Raw genomic sequence first — 16,852 nt, 5'->3', positions numbered from 1 at the left:
GAGGACAGTAAACACACCCCACAAATGACCCCATTTTGGAAAGTAGACACTTCAAGGTATTCAGAGAGGGGCATGGTGAGTCCATGGCATGGCATTTTTGGTGCAAGTTAGAAGAAATGGAAACTTTTTTTTCTTTTCTTTTTTTTTGTCACAAAGTGTCATTTTCCGCTTACTTGTGACAAAAAATAATATCTTCTATGAACTCACTATGCCTCTCAGTGAATACTTTGGGATGTCTTCTTTCCAAAATGGGGTCATTTGGGGGGTATTTATACTATCCTGGAATTCTAGCCCCTCATGAAACATGACAGGCGGTCAGAAAAGTCATAGATGCTTGAAAATGGGAAAATTCACTTTTTGCACCATAGTTTGTAAACGCTATAACTTTTACCCAAACCAATAAATATAGGCTGAATGGGTTTTTTTTTATCAAAAACATGTTTGTCAACATTTTTCGCGCTGCATGTATACAGAAATTTTACTTTATTTGAAAAATGTCAGCACAGAAAGTTAAAAAAATCATTTTTTTGCCAAAATTCATGTCTTTTTTGATGAATATAATAAAAAGTAAAAATCGCAGGAGCAATCAAATAGCACCAAAAGAAAGCTTTATTAGTGACAAGAAAAGGAGCCAAAATTCATTTAGGTGGTAGGTTGTATGAGCGAGCAATAAACCGTGAAAACTGCAGTGGTCTGAATGGAAAAAAAGTGGCCGGTCCTTAAGGGGGGTAAAGCCCTAGGTCCTCAAGTGGTTAAGGACTAAACTTTTCTAATATGCATGTAGTAAGGTAATTACTGTTATTTTTTAAATTATGGGCTTGTAATAAGTGATGGACGCAAAACTGAAAAAAATACACCTTTATTTCCAAATAAAATATCGGCGCCATACATTGTGATAGGGACATAATTTACAGTGTATCTGAGATGAACTTTTATTCATTGCATAATTCCCTATAAACTAAACAAGCCTCGCCCACATCTTCTCCAAACCGCAAAGGCACTTAGACCCATGTAGCAAGGGCTTATGGGAGCTCAGTCTGGGTAGGAGTAGGAGGAGGTTACTAGCCAGAAATTTCAGAGGCAGAGGGGAGGGGGGGTGACTTTTTCACAGGCTGAGGGGTGGAGATGCAGTTGCAGATTACCTGTGTAATGATGACAAACAGAATATGGCAGCTCATTGTATCACGGGAATAAATCATCATAAACTGTTGAAGCTGTATGCAGCCAGATTTGCTTTAGATAAACTTTAGATAAGCTATATAGACAAGTTACTTGTTATAGTTAGTTTTTCATCTCGCATCCGCTTTAAACAGTGTAATAACCGGGACAAATGGGAAAATAAAATACATGGGTTTTAATTATGGTAGCATGTATTAATTTCAAACTATAATGGCCAAAAACTGAGAAATAATGTTTTTTTTCACAGCGGGAGACATGGCAGCGCTTTCAAACAAACTTATACCTTAATGATTTATCTGCATTGATGTGCAGAGCTCCAATAACTGGACTATATTACACACCTAGCACTTACTACAGGCAAAGGGGGGTGTTAGCTTCAGTGATAATGTGTGCACAGATTACTACCTAATAGACTTCCCCACAGCGGTGACGGACCCCCTCGGGGAAGACCTAATACTAGTCTAGCAATAAAAACATAGTATTCCTTGTGCTGCTAATCATAAATGGTATACACATTTTATCAAGCAAACAGACAAATGACAGCGCTCAAGGTTGCACCTGGAATGTAAACCAACAGAGGCAATGCAGAGCCCCTCTGGAACTAAATACATGCCTTGAATGCAAAACAGATGCAAATTATGTGCTAATTCTAATCTAAAAGTTTTGAAAGTAAATTTGAAGCAATTAATGCAGATAGCCACTAGTATACTTACTGTAAGGATCTGTGCATGCAGATACTTACCAAGGCAAAACAGGAATAAGAGATCACTTGTAAGGAAATACTGAGGTTGGATTTAAATGTGAATGAACATGTTTATTTACAGAAGTGCAAATTAACATGTATACACATACAAACAATATGCATGCAATCGTACAATATGTTCACAGTGCCCCGATATCACCCTGACTAACTAACTAATATTTACAATAAATATGGAAAGACACGGGTCACACAATATGTATAATAGCAGCAATCAGGAACACAGCTCACACAATATATACAATAGCCACACACAGGAACCTGGATCACACAATATATACAATAGCAATAATAATACAATATATACAGACACGTATCAGCAGAATCAGCACACAGGAGAATAGCCGTACAGGCCATGATCAATTATCAGAAGTATACAGACAGTGGGCAAGAGAGTAGTCAGACAAAGCAAGAGGTCGATACCGGGAGATCAATACAAAATACAGGAGGCAAGGAGCTAGGAACAAGGATGGGTGACCAGAGCACATGGCCTACAGCACAAAATGATCTAGCAATGTTCTTCTGCTAGAGGCAGCCTTAAAGAGACTCCGTAACAAAAATTGCTTCCTGTTTTTTATCATCCTACAAGTTCCAAAAGCTATTCTAATGTGTTCTGGCTTACTGCAGCACTTTGTACTATCACAGTCTCTGTAATAAATCAATGTATCTTTCCCTTGTCAGACTTGTCAGCCTGTGTCTGGAAGGCTGCCAAGTTCTTCAGTGTTGTGGTTCTGCTATGCACTCCCCCCTCAGGGGGGAAAGAAACACACAAATGATCTCTTGAGATTCAAAAGGAAGGCTGTATATAGCCTGCTTGTGTATGGATGTATTTTCTATGTGTGGACATACTGTACATCAACTTACTTCCTGTTTTGGTGGCCATTTTGTTTGTTTATAAACAGACTTTTAAAAACTGTTTTTAACCACTTTTAATGCGGCGGGGAGCGGCGAAATTGTGACAGAGGGGAATAGGAGATGTCCCCTAACGCACTGGTATGTTTACTTTTGTGCGATTTTAACAATACAGATTCTCTTTAAATACTGCACAATGGTCAGGTGACTGTTCACAGAGTTTCAAAGATGAGGTGAGACCTCTGCTGGTGGACAGCGGAAGTTCATGTAAAGTCCATAGTCTGACACTAGCAGGAATTAAAACAGCAAGCAGCATGGCATTACCCCTTTCTTTAGGAGCGGCCTCTGGACGCTCCACCAGATTTCCAACTTACACCCACCTGGGTCCCAATAATCAGGCAAAACGGTAGGTAGCAAATACCATAGCAGAGCAGGCAACAGGTGCCAATGCTGGGTGGGCAGGGAGGGATAGTATTCAAAAACAAAACCACAAAACTTTGGAGACTGAGCAGCTGGACACTGGAGAACCCGGGCAGTAAGTGACTTGAAAGAGTCACACAGAATAATGGGCTTCATGGACTGCAAACCACCAGGCAAGACTGTAGACTTGGCAACAGGCTGGAGATCATCAGATGGGACAACAGGCTGGGCAGCAAATTGAGCACCACCAGGAAGAACACTGAACTGGACACCATCGGCAGGTACAACAGACTGGATGTCATTAGCAGGGACAGCAGACTGGATACCATTGGTAGGGACAGCAGACCGGAAGTCATCAGGAGCAGGAACAACAGACTGTAAACCATCAGGAGCAGGAGCCTGTGCAGGCTGGATGCAACGCTCTGCAGGCCGGATGCAATGCTCTGCAAGGCAGATGCAACGCTCTGCGAGCCGGATGCAACGCTCTGCGGGATGGATGCAACGCTCTGCGGGCTGGATGCAACGCTCTGCGGGCTGGATGCAACGCTCTGCGGGCTGGATGCAACGCTCTGCGGGCTGGATGCAAAGCTCTGCGGGCTGGATGCAAAGCTCTGCGGGCTGGATGCAAAGCTCTGCGGGCTGGATGCAAAGCTCTGCGGGCTGGATGCAAAGCTCTGCGGGCTGGATGCAAAGATCTGCGGGCTGGATGCAAAGATCTGCGGGCTGGATGCAAAGCTATGTGGGCTGGATGCAAGTCTCTGAGGTCTGGATGCAAAGGTAGAACACTGAACTGGACACCATCGGCAGGTACAACAGACTGGATGTCATTAGCAGGGACAGCAGACTAGATCCCATTGGTAGGGACAGCAGACCGGAAGTCATCAGGAGCAGGAACAACAGACTGTAAACCATCAGGAGCAGGAGCCTGTGCAGGCTGGATGCAACGCTCTGCAAGCTGGATGCAACGCTCTGCGGGCTGGATGCAACGCTCTGCGGGCTGGATGCAACGCTCTGCGGGCTGGATGCAACGCTCTGCGGGCTGGATGCAAAGATCTGCGGGCTGGATGCAAAGCTCTGCGGGCTGGATGCAAGTCTCTGAGGTTTGGATGCAAAGTTCTGCGGGCTGGATGCAACGCTCTGAGGGCTGGATGCAACGCTCTGAGGGCTGGATGCAACGCTCTGAGGGCTGGATGCAACGCTCTGAGGGCTGGATGCAACGCTCTGAGGGCTGGATGCAACGCTCTGCGGGCTGGATGCAACGCTCTGCAGGCTGGATGCAACGCACTGCGGGCTGGATGCAACGCTTTGCAGGCTGGATACAAGTCTGAGGGTTGGATGCAAAGCTCTGTGGGCTGGCACACTGTAGAAATGGCAGACTGACACACTGTAGAAACAGCAGGCTGGCACGCTGTAGGATCGGCAGGCAACATGCAACACTCTGTGGGCTGGATGCAACGCTCTGTGGGCTGGATGCAACGCTCTGTGGGCTGGATGCAACGCTCTGTGGGCTGGATGCAACGCTCTGTAGGCTGGATGCAAAGCTCTGCGGGCTGGCACACTGTAGAACTGCATTCTGGTCAGGGTAAGAGTTATTGAGAGGGTTAACAGTAAGAGAGAGAGAGTGGAAATCAGAAGAAAGGAGTTGGCGCCAGATGGCAATCAGAGCAAAAGCTGCTTCACACTTGCAGAGTTTTTGCTTCCACAATGATTCAGTCACACGAATACATGCAGACACATACTCCTCTTCTTTCTTCATATAGGCAAAACGGTACAACCTCTGAAGGAACGATTCTTACAACATAAAAGATCAGTGAAAAATGGGGAGGGCGCAACTCGACTTATAGAACATGTAAGGGAAGTTCATAAGGCTAATGCAGGTTGTCTAACCTTTGCAGGTCTGGAAACAGTGGTTAGCGATGGAAGGGGCGGGCATCTGGATGATAGATTGCGAAAAAGGGAGGCCCTAATGATTGCACGTACTGATGCATTGGGTAATCTTGGTTTCAATGATAGAAACGAGATCAATGCCTTTTTTAGATAGATAGTCCTGTAATTTTATCTGCACAATTTTTTAAAAGGCTGTCTGTCTCCACCTTTCCTCAATTGTTGTCAAACCCCCCCCCCCCCCCTCCCTCTAGGTAGTGAGTGGGTGGGTGCTATTACCTGTATTTAGGTGAAGGAGTGGTGTATGAGACAGGCCCCACGTGTCCTGAGGAGGCGTGCTCACACGCGAAACAGCTGTAGACAGGGGGCATATGTATACTTGGAACGTCGTGACTAAATAAAGAGGAACTTCAAGGAGTGTGCCGGAGTCCGCCTTTCTTTTGTTTATATGTCAAGTGACTTACTTCTGGACTCGAGGCACCGGGACCCGCACGTCAGATTTCCGGGTTAATCCGGATTGAGTGAGGAGGAGTCCGAGGGTGAAGGCATCCATCCCTCCCCGATTGACTGGCAGCCCTGCGGAGGAATCAAGCTGCGATCGGAGCGTGGCGTTGAGAGGCCAGCTCCGCCTCCCGAACAGGAGTTCCGTAGCGTCAGTCACGGAGGAAGAAGGCTGGAGTGTAGAGTGCAGAGCCACTGATCCATGTGAAGGATCCGGACACAGGCTGTCAGCGTGTCCGTGACGGTGAGCCTGCGCACCTTCACTGCGGTTCCCTACAGCACGAATTTTCTTCTATCACGGAGAGACCCCCCAGTGCCCAGGAGTGGTGATTGAGTGCCCCGCACCTTTTCCTTTTTGCTATCAATATGAATGTCCAGGCAGGCTTATCTGCACCAATGGCGGTAGAGCACCCGAGACCACCTGGGGTTAAGGGACAAGTTGTTGACACCTCGTCAGAGGAAGATAGTGTCGACATCATCACTGAGGGGGTCTCAGCTTTGTTGTCGGCTAAGGGCAATATAGGTGAATTGCAGCCGGCCGGCCACTCAGTTGTTTCTGAGTATAAAATATGTAGCAATAAAATCTTGGAAAAGATATTGTTTGATCTTTCTGAACAGGAAGTCAAACTATACTGGACTGTCCAGACCTTATCTAGGTATAAAGAATTACAGTACGTGACAAGGGGCTTCCGCAAATATTCAGAACCCGCCCAATATAGTGATGAGCCACTGTTTATGAAGGAGTGGAATGAGGAACATATACGCCACTCACAAAGAAAGATGGAAATTGTATTAACAAGGACTGAGCTTGAATATAAACAAGTGGTGGACAAACTCTCCCATCTCAAAACTGAAATTCGATCACGTTTCGATGAATCCAAAATGACTGCCTTACTTACTAAAGTGGAGAAACGCCTTATCCCTATTCAGAATGAGATCCGAGATAGAAAACAGAGAAAGTTCCTGCGGGATAAAGAGGACTATAAGATCAATAAGGTGTTTGATTGGGCTGAGGGGCCTCCCAAAAAACCATGGTCTAAACCCACAAAGCCAGTTAGACCCAAGACCCCCAATAAACCCGACAAACCCAGTGATCCCAGACCCAGGAAGGGTAAAGGAAGTGGGGAAGGTTGGACTACAGATTCTGGGTCAGAAGTAGGGGGGTGGAGGAGGAACATCCGCATGGTTCTGGGGGAGCCGGTGGAGGTAGAGGAGCCCGTCCCAAAACTGGGGGTCACCCTTTAGGCGTAGGAAGAGGAGGGGGAGAGGGAGGCATAGGAGGTCTCCCCAAAAAGAGGAAACACATACAGTGAAGGGGGCAGGAGTAACATCTATGCTTAATTGCCAGCACGAACCTTTAAAGCCGGACCAGGATCGTCAGGATGAACTCAAAGTCATAAATTTGTCGGATGTTTCCCTTTCTGAGGACTGCCTCTTGGTTCTATCCAAGGGACTAAATTTTTGTTTAACCAGTGATTTTGATATCTGCCGTTTTGAAATTGATTTGACAGAGGCCATAAGAAAAATAAATGTGCATAAGTTCTTTAAGAGCAAAAACGATGCAGTGAATGTGACCACAGGGATAGGGTCCCTGGGCTTCAGCGTCGGCGCTCTTCTTGACACTAAAGATGAGGTCACCTTGCAGATTTTGAGGGACCTCTTTACAGAAAGTGGAGGGCAGGAAATGGAAAAGGAAAATTGGGAGGGGAGTGAAGGCGACAAAGTCGTACGCTTTCGGAAGTCTAACTTCAATCCACCCATTACCCCTGGAAGCCCTCTGGATCTTTTCCAGAAGGGGATTATAAGGGAAGTTAAGGCCTGCATATACCCCAAAGATTTTAAAAATATAACAGAGGGTGAAGAGAGGGCGCTGAAATGGCTGAAATCCAGGGACGACCTGATATGTAAACCTGCTGACAAAGGGGGTAATTTAGTTATTCTCCCTAAAGACATGTACTTAAAGGAGGCGTACCGCCAACTCGATGATGCCTCAACATATCAAAGATTGGATGAAAATCCGGTCGAAAAAGATAAAGGTCGCATGAGGACACTTTTGAGAAGGGGTGTAGAGTTGGGCTTCCTGAGTAAAAAATTGGGAGAGGAACTGTTTACAGAGAAACCCCGGTATCCCTTGTGGTATTACTTACCCAAGGTTCATAAGACAGTGGTGAACCCACCGGGGAGACCGATTGTCTCCGGGGTGGGTTCACTGACTGAAGCTCTTTCTAGATACGTAGATCACAGGTTGAGGCCATGTCTCAGAATGGTCAAATCCTTGGTACAAGATACTGTGGACATCCTGAATGTCCTTGATGATTTCCATTGGCAGAAGGGTTTTCACCTGGCAACGATAGATGTGGTTAGCCTGTATAGCCGCATCCCACATGAGGCGGGTATACGGGCAGCCCACCAAACATTGGGCAGCAACGGCAAAACTGATGAGTTTTCTGACTTTCTGTGTGACTGCCTGGGTTTTGTGCTGACCCATAACTCTTTCAAGTTTAATGGTCAGTGGTTCAGACAGGTGTCTGGAACCGCAATGGGTACCCCGGTAGCCCCCACCTACTCTAATCTGTTCCTCTCGGTGTGGGAGGATGAGACCACCTGGTCCCCCTCTAACCCCTTTCGCAAAAATCTGAGACTGTGGAGAAGGTACGTGGATGACGTCCTTGTAGTCTGGGATGGTAGCTGTGCTGAATTTAACAGTTCTATAGAGTGGATTAATTCCAATCACGTAAATATGGAGTTCACATCGCACTTTGGGGATAGGGAAGTGGAGTACCTTGACCTCAGGGTGGCGATTGAAAACGACCAGCTTGTAACCAGGGGTTACAGAAAAGAGACAGCAACAAACAGTTTGCTGCATTTTAACAGCTATCATCCCAGACATGTCAAGGACGCCATCCCGTACGGCCAATTCCTAAGACTTAGGAGGAATAACAGTACGGAGGCAGATTTCGAATCACAGGCGGATGAGTTGTGTCAACGACTCCTGAATAGGGGGTACCAACTCAATTCTGTTTTGCAAGCCTTGGATAGAGCCCGGGAAGTCCCTAGGGGTAGACTTCTAGCTAGGAAAGAGAGAAAATGCTGCGGACCACGCAGGTTTAATTTTGTATTTGATTATTCGCCCCTTTCTGATAGAATTCGCCAAGTAATACACAGACAGTGGCAGATGCTCAATTCAGATACTCACCTTAAAGATCTTACTAAGCAGGCCCCTAGAGTAAGTTTCCGTAGAGGTAAAACTATAAGGAAAGTATTAGTACATAGTGATATAGGTAAAAATGCCGCAGCAGGTACAGATAACTGGCTGACTAAAAAGAAATGGACTGGCAATTTTGCCTGCGGACGATGTAGCGCTTGTCGGTCCCTAAAAAGGGGCGATATTGTACAGATGGGTGCGGTCACATGGAGGGTCAGACAGTTTATCAGTTGCCGCACTAAAAATGTGGTCTATTGTGTGTGGTGTCCTTGTGGACGTTACTACATAGGCAAAACGGTACAACCTCTGAAGGAACGATTCTTACAACATAAAAGATCAGTGAAAAATGGGGAGGGCGCAACTCGACTTATAGAACATGTAAGGGAAGTTCATAAGGCTAATGCAGGTTGTCTAACCTTTGCAGGTCTGGAAACAGTGGTTAGCGATGGAAGGGGCGGGCATCTGGATGATAGATTGCGAAAAGGGGAGGCCCTAATGATTGCACGTACTGATGCATTGGGTAATCTTGGTTTCAATGATAGAAACGAGATCAATGCCTTTTTTAGATAGGTTAGTCCTGTAATTTTATCTGCACAATTTTTTAAAAGGCTGTCTGTCTCCACCTTTCCTCAATTGTTGTCAAACCCCCCCCCCCTCCCTCTAGGTAGTGAGTGGGTGGGTGCTATTACCTGTATTTAGGTGAAGGAGTGGTGTATGAGACAGGCCCCACGTGTCCTGAGGAGGCGTGCTCACACGCGAAACAGCTGTAGACAGGGGGCATATGTATACTTGGAACGTCGTGACTAAATAAAGAGGAACTTCAAGGAGTGTGCCGGAGTCCGCCTTTCTTTTGTTTATATGCATTCTGGTCAGGGTAAGAATTATTGAGAGGGTTAACAGTAAGAGAGAGAGAGTGGAAATCAGAAGAAAGGAGTTGGCGCCAGATGGCAATCAGAGCAAAAGCTGCTTCACACTTGCAGAGTTTTTGCTTCCACAATGATTCAGTCGCACGAATACATGCAGACACATACTCCTCTTCTTTCTTCATATAAACATACATGCATTTCATCTCGGATCCACTAATTAAGGGGGAAGAAAGACCTGAGCTCAGGATTTCTTTATAAGCAGAAATTAAGGCAGAAGCTGGTCATGCTTACAAAGTCCATTCACACACAAAGATTCAACACCTTGCAAACATCTGGCCACAAATTCCTCACTCTGTTTTTACAAATCAATAAAGCCTTTTCTCTCATCTCTTAAATACCCATTATAAGCATTCATCTGCTCAGCAATCATATCAAAACTAGCTTGACCTTTGCAGGTTCCTTGATCAGTAGAATCATTCAAAGCACTCATATACATGCACCCACATGCGGTTTAACTTTAGCCGAGCAATACCTAGGTAACGCATGTTCAATTTGGTATGCGTCAAAGACTGGCTCAGAACTGGATTGTTTCTTAAAGTGGATCCGAGATGAAAAACTATCTATAACAAGTAACTTGTCTATATATGTTACCTGAAGTTTAAATAGTTTACACAGCATATGTATCTGGAAACTGCTTCAACAGAATATGATTATTTTTTACTGTGATACAATGAGGGCAGCCATGTTCTGTTTGTCACAGGCTGCTATCAGCAGATGCTATCATCTTGCCTCTGTGTAAATCCAGTCCCCTCTCCTCCTCACTCCTCCCCTCTGCCTCTAAAATCAATGGCTAGTAACACCTCCCCCTCCTCCTGCCTAGACTGAGCTCCTGTAAGCCTTTGCTACTGTCTGAAAATGCCAAGGCACTGTGAAAAATGTGGGCGAGGCTTGTTTAGTTTATTATTATGCAATGAGTAAAAGTTTATCTCGGATCCACTTTAATAGAACTAGGCTGATTTCTTGCTGGCACAGGAGGAGATTTGGAGTACAACATTCCCTTCCAGGCTGATGAAAACACTGAAGTTTTTTCAAACTTGAATATCCCTGAATCAATTAATGATTGCAGGTAAGTGATACAGCTGAGCACAGCATTTTTATCTTTAGAATAAAAGGAAAAGAAAGTATTCCTGTCATTTTCAAGCACAGTAACCAAAACTTCAATATCAGATGAGTTGAATGGTGGGTCAAGGAAATTATCCTTGGATAATTTACTTTTCAGTAACCAATTAAGGACCTGCAGCAGGTTCTGCACATGTTTTGCAGACAAGATTTTCTGTTTTCCATATTTTTGCACTAAATCAATTATCTGCTGAAGATGCTTTCTGTAAGATGTAAAGTATAGGAAGGAGTAAGTTTTAGTTTCTTCTGCCACCAAGGCTTAGGCTGGTTTCACACCAGGACGTTGCGTTTTAGGGGACGTTATGGTCGCATAACGTGCCCCTAACGCAACGCCTGGTGCTCTCTAAGGTGGACGTCAGAGTGAGCCGCGTTGTGCAGCTCACTCTGGCGTCCGTGATGCCGTGATGCGCACTCTTGGGCGCATGCAGCATCACGTGGTCCCGCCCGGCCAATCGCCGCACAGAGCGGCCGCTCAAGGAAGTAAACACTGCACGTCACGGAGTGCAGTGAATATTAATTAGCCATGTGCTTGGCCGCTCTCCGCTCCTCCCCAACATTACTGCGCATGTCCAAGCAGTCTAACGCGGCTCTGCCGCTTACAAAGTACTGCATGCAGTACGTTGTGTAATGGCGCAGCGTTACTGTGTAACGCAACGTGGGCACTGTGAACAGCCCATTGATTTTTCATTGCTGTGCGGTGGGGTGCGTTACAGGCTGCTCTAACATGCGCCTGTAACGTCCCACTGTGAAACCAGCCTTAGGGTCCTTTTACACTTAATCAGTTGCTCTCAGTTAAAACGGAAAGAAAACTGATTTTCAAAGTTAGTACCATGTTTTCCTATGGCGCCTTTCACACTTAACGCGTTTTAACTGAAATCTTCTTCCCAATGCACTTCTATGGAAAAAACGCGTACCAACGTGCACTAACGCACACTAACGCATACCAACTGATTAAGTGTAAAAGGGCCCTTAGGCCCCGTTTACACTTAATCAGTTGGTATGCAGTAGTGTGCGTTAGTACGTGTTGGTACGCGTTTTTTCCGTAGCAGTGCATTGGGAAGAAGATTTCAGTTAAAACGCGTTAAGTGTGAAAGGTGCCATAGGAAAACATGGGCATTACTTTGAAAATCAGTTTTCTTTCCGATTTAACTGAGAGCAACTGATTAAGTGTAAAAGGGCCCATAGTAATACACATCTTCAAACTTCAAGTTCAAACCCATGTTTGCAGACAAGAGCCCTCAGTATTTATGTGATTGAAATATTTGGGTTGGCCAGATCATTATGTAAGGATCTGCGCATGCAGATGCTTATCAAGGCAAAACAGGAATAAAAGATCACTTGTAAGGAAATACTGAGGTCTGCACATATTGGATTAAAAGGTGAATGAATGTGTTTATTCACAGAAGTGCAAATTAACATGTATACACGTACAAACAATATGCATGCAATCGTACAATATGACCACAGTGCCCCGATATCACCCTGACTAACTAACTAACTAATATTTGCAACAAGACATGGGTCACACAATATGTACAATAGCAGCAATCAGGAACACGGATCACACAATATATACAATAGCCACACACACAGGAACCTGGATCACACAATATATACAATGCCAATAATAATACAATATATACAGACACGTATTAGCAGAATCAGCACACAGGAGAATAGTCGTACAGGCCAGGATCAATTATCAGAATACCAGAAGTATACAGACAGTGGGCAAGAGAGTAGTCAGACAAAGCAAGAGGTCGATACCGGGAGATCAATACAAAGTACAGGAGGCAAGGAGCTAGGAACAAGGATGGGTGACCAGAGCACAAGGCCTACAGCACAAAATGATCTAGCAATGTTCTTCTGCTAGAGGCAGCCTTAAATACTGCACAATGGTCAGGTGACTGTTCACAGAGTTCCAAAGATGAGGTGAGACCTCTGCTGGTGGACAGCGGAAGTTCAAGTAAAGTCCAGCAGGAATTCAAACATCAAGCAGCATGACACTTACGTTCAATTTGCACAGCAGGAGACATGGCAGTGAATTCAAACAAACTTATACCTGAATGATTTATCCGCATTGATGTGCAGAGCTCCAATAACTGGACTATATTACACACCTAGCACTCACTACAGGCAAAGGGGGGTGTTAGCTTCATTGATAATGTGTGCACACATTGCCTCTGTTGGTTTACATTCCAGGTACAACCTTGAGCGCTGTCATTTGTCTGTCTGTTTGCTTAATGATTTTTTTTCCATTTCTTTCTTAATCTTTTTGTTACATAAAAAAGAATTCTTAGCAAAATGTACCACCCAAAGAAAGCCTAAATGATGGTGGAAAAAACAAGATATAGATCTTTTCAGTGTGATAATTAGTGATAAAGTTATTGGTGAATCGATGGGAGATGAAAGTTGCTCGGATGCATAAGGTGAAAACACTGTAGGCTGAAGTGGTTAAAATATCAACTTACAGAGTCACTTCGGCTGCCTCCACTCTTATTGGTTTCCATGCATATAAATTAAGTCATTTTCAGTCTACAATTCTTCTCATCACTTCTTTAGCAAGCAAATTTTCCTTATCTATACACATGGTGGTTTTAGCCTGATATCCATTTTGTGCTCTTCTAACGTTAAGGCTAAGTGCGAATTGTACAACGCCCACGCTATATTCCAGACTTAAGGCAACACATCCTCTACATGTTAGGATGTGCACATTACTCTTCATAGCATGAAGATGACTATGGTAACATACGTGTTAACGCGCATGTTATCCAGAAATGCAATTTCGAAAGTGAGTTTTGATAATGTGGTCTTTTACAATGCAGTTATGTTAACATGCCTATACAATACTATGGGCAGTGGGTTAGCATGCAGCATTGCTGCATGCAGCAATGCATCTAGCGCCAAAGTAGTCTAAGAGTACATCTTTCATTGAAATGATCATTGGTCATTTCCGCTATGCCTTACCAGTGTTCCCCAACCCTGTCCTCAAGGCCCACCAACTGTGCATGCTTTGTGGAAATCCACAGAGGTAGTTAATCAGCTCTGCTGCCACACTAATTGTCTCAACTGTGATTGTATGTGGTTTCCTGCCTTAGACCACAGGTTTTTCCATACCTATTTTGCCATTTTCCATGTTGCTTTGGTTTGCATTCAAAGTTTAGAGAATTCTTTCCTATTTGATCTCGAATCCATCCTCAGCATCCTTTCACTTGCTGTTCCTTTTGCTATTTCATTTGTACATTGAGGATTAAACAATTATTCTCATCTCTATGGTTTGCTGTGGCCACAAACCCTCTCAGCAGAAGCGTTTATTGCATTTTTCTCCCTATTCTCCTATTCTTTATCTGTGGAAACATCCCCTGGTATTTTAAGATTTTTCAATAACTTACTCCCCTAAGAACACTTTATAAGATCCTATCTAATATTTTCATCTTTCACCAGTTTATTTCATTCATATTCCCTACTCCCTACTGCTTACTACTGGGAAATTAGTTGTCTACATTTGCCCTAAGCAAAAAGTGATCAGAGTCTACATCTGCTCCATGTCCGTTCTCCCATCTGTGATGCCTCATGTCTATGCAAATATGAACAATGGAATTCCTTGTAATTCCATCCGGGGAATACCAGGTACCTTTGTGGATATCCTTGTTTGGAAATGTATTGCTACAACTGCACATACTCTTGTTAATACCAAAGTTAATCAACCTTATAACATTTTTGTTGAATTCCTCATGAAGACGTTTCTGTACCGTGTATCGACCAGCTGATCTGGCCAGCTGATAATATTCAGCTGGCCCGATCATGCCGCTCGATTCCCGCCGGTGGACAATGGCAGGGAATCGAGCGGTGATAAGGAAGCGCCGGTGGGGATGAGCGGCAATCGATCCGCGAGGACGAGCGGGGATGCGCTGGCTCGATCCGATGCATAAAACGAGCCGTGTATGCACGGTATAACACCCAGCAGATTTTGTCCACTCATTAAGAACTGGCAAGCAGTCATTTAGGTACTGCACTAGTTCACCAGCACAGCCTCTGATCATCTAGGAAACAGAAACAAGCCATTCAGGCAAAACAACAAAGATTTCCCCACTCTGTGCTGAAACGATATCAAGAGATTATTGGAGGACAGGTGACCAGCAATCTCTTAAAAGTGAGGTGGAACTTGTTCCATTTCACAAAATCTAAAGTTAGAGAAATAAAATATTTCTCAGCCTATATAGCTAAACTTGTGAACTCGGAATTTATGATGCCTCTGTGACAGTCTGACTCCCAAGTCTGTGAGTATTGTGTAAACAAGGAGTCTTATCTCAACCAACAGCCTCCCACCCCATTTAGATGTACTGTTTGAATTAAGGCATCTTAATGACGTGTACTGGCCAAAACACTCAATTTCAGTGGGGGATGAATAATTTTGAACACAACTGTATATAGCTGTCTGTTCCATCAGCTTGCAAGCAAAACAGGATTGAAGCCCGACGAAGGCTATACAGCCTAAAGCTTGCTTACTCTTATTCTTTTAAGTTAGCCAATAAATGGCATCATCCTGATTCAAAACTCCTTGCTTTTACTGATGGCTAACACGGTACAGTACCCTACTGCTACTAGAAATAAAATATGAACATTAAAAAAGTTGCTCTTATGGTGGCTCCAAACCCACTGGCCACTAGTCCTAAATGTCTCTGTAGGCAGGGCCAGTTCAAGTAACAATTGGGCCCTAGGGCAAGATTAGCCTGGTGGCCCCCACAGACACCACCCGACCAAAAAGCGTCATTAGAGGCCCTTTGCTGCAGCCAAATTTCCCTCTTAAGCCCCTGAGCTGGCTGCTGACCCTCCCCCAATCACCTCCCAACTTAACAGACTCTGCAGAGTCCCTGGGGAGCAACAGTTAAGATGGGGGAGGGACAACTTGGGGGCCCCTACAGGCTCTGGGGCCCTGGGGCAATTGTCCATTTTTTCCTATGGTACCTCCGGCCCTGTCTGTAGGACCCAAATGTAAAGCTCCTACTGTTTAGCAGACCCTGCAAAAATATTGCCATAAACTCAATGCTAAATTGTAGCAACAGCTGCAATGTTCAGGTGTCAGTGCTTCTCTATTGTTTAGCTGAATACTTGATACCAGCTATAGGCTCTGATACCAGGAACATATCTACAGTATAACTGGGATCTGGTGCCCAACCATTACAGCTGATAATAGAGATGATAGAAGTTATCTCGCCTTGCAGCAATGGGTCCCTGGTTCGAATCCCAGCCAGGGCACTATCTGCAAATAGTTTGTATGTTCTCTCCGTGTCTGCGTGGGTTTCCCCCGGGCACTCCGGTTTCCTCCCACATTCCAAAAACATACAGATAGGTTAATTGGCTCCCCCTAAAAATTGGCCCTAGACTACAGTACTTACACTACATAATATAGACATATGGCAATGGTAGGGATTAGATTGTGAGCTCCTTTGAGGGACAGATAGTGACAAGATATATATATATACACTGTACAGCGCTGCGTAATATGTCGGCGCTATATAAATACTAAATAATAATAATAATAATCAGCTAGGGCCTGAGCCCACTAACACAGTTGTATCCCCTTCTGTCTGCTTATCAGTATCTGTAACATTGATGTGTTGCTGAAAAGCAGACACAAATGCATTAGCGGGCTAAGACCTTTAGAGTTAGTAGTAATTTTAAAAGGGCTAGTGGTAGATTAGGGGTAGGTAATATTTAACCGACTAAGAGGTTGAGTCCTAAGAAGCAATGATTGTTTGGGGGGGGGGATAAGGGTAAAGAAGAACATTAAGAACAATTCTATATTGAGGCTAGGGTTAGGCATTAGGAATGGAAGTTAATGTTGGGATGGAGATTATGACTATATGTGAGGAAAGATACAACAACAGGTGGAAATGTTAGTAATAGACATAAGAAAGATGTTTATATAAGGAATGAAGGTTAGGGTTAAGCAATAGGAGGGAGAAACCCACTAAAAGCTTTGCCACAAATCCTTACTGATAT

The 16,852-nt window shown here is 44.5% G+C and overlaps 1 protein-coding gene across 5 annotated transcripts in view; it reads right to left on the bottom strand.

Annotated features, from left to right (window-relative positions):
* Window positions 1–16,852, bottom strand: part of CDH22 (cadherin 22) — an 804,629-nt gene that overhangs the window by 102,632 nt on the left and 685,145 nt on the right. The window lies entirely within an intron of this gene.

Source organism: Hyperolius riggenbachi, chromosome 12 (assembly GCF_040937935.1).
Source record: "Hyperolius riggenbachi isolate aHypRig1 chromosome 12, aHypRig1.pri, whole genome shotgun sequence".
Lineage (NCBI taxonomy): Eukaryota > Metazoa > Chordata > Amphibia > Anura > Hyperoliidae > Hyperolius > Hyperolius riggenbachi.
Note: the sequence above shows the minus strand (reverse complement) of the source record. Positions and strands in the feature narration are given on the sequence as shown.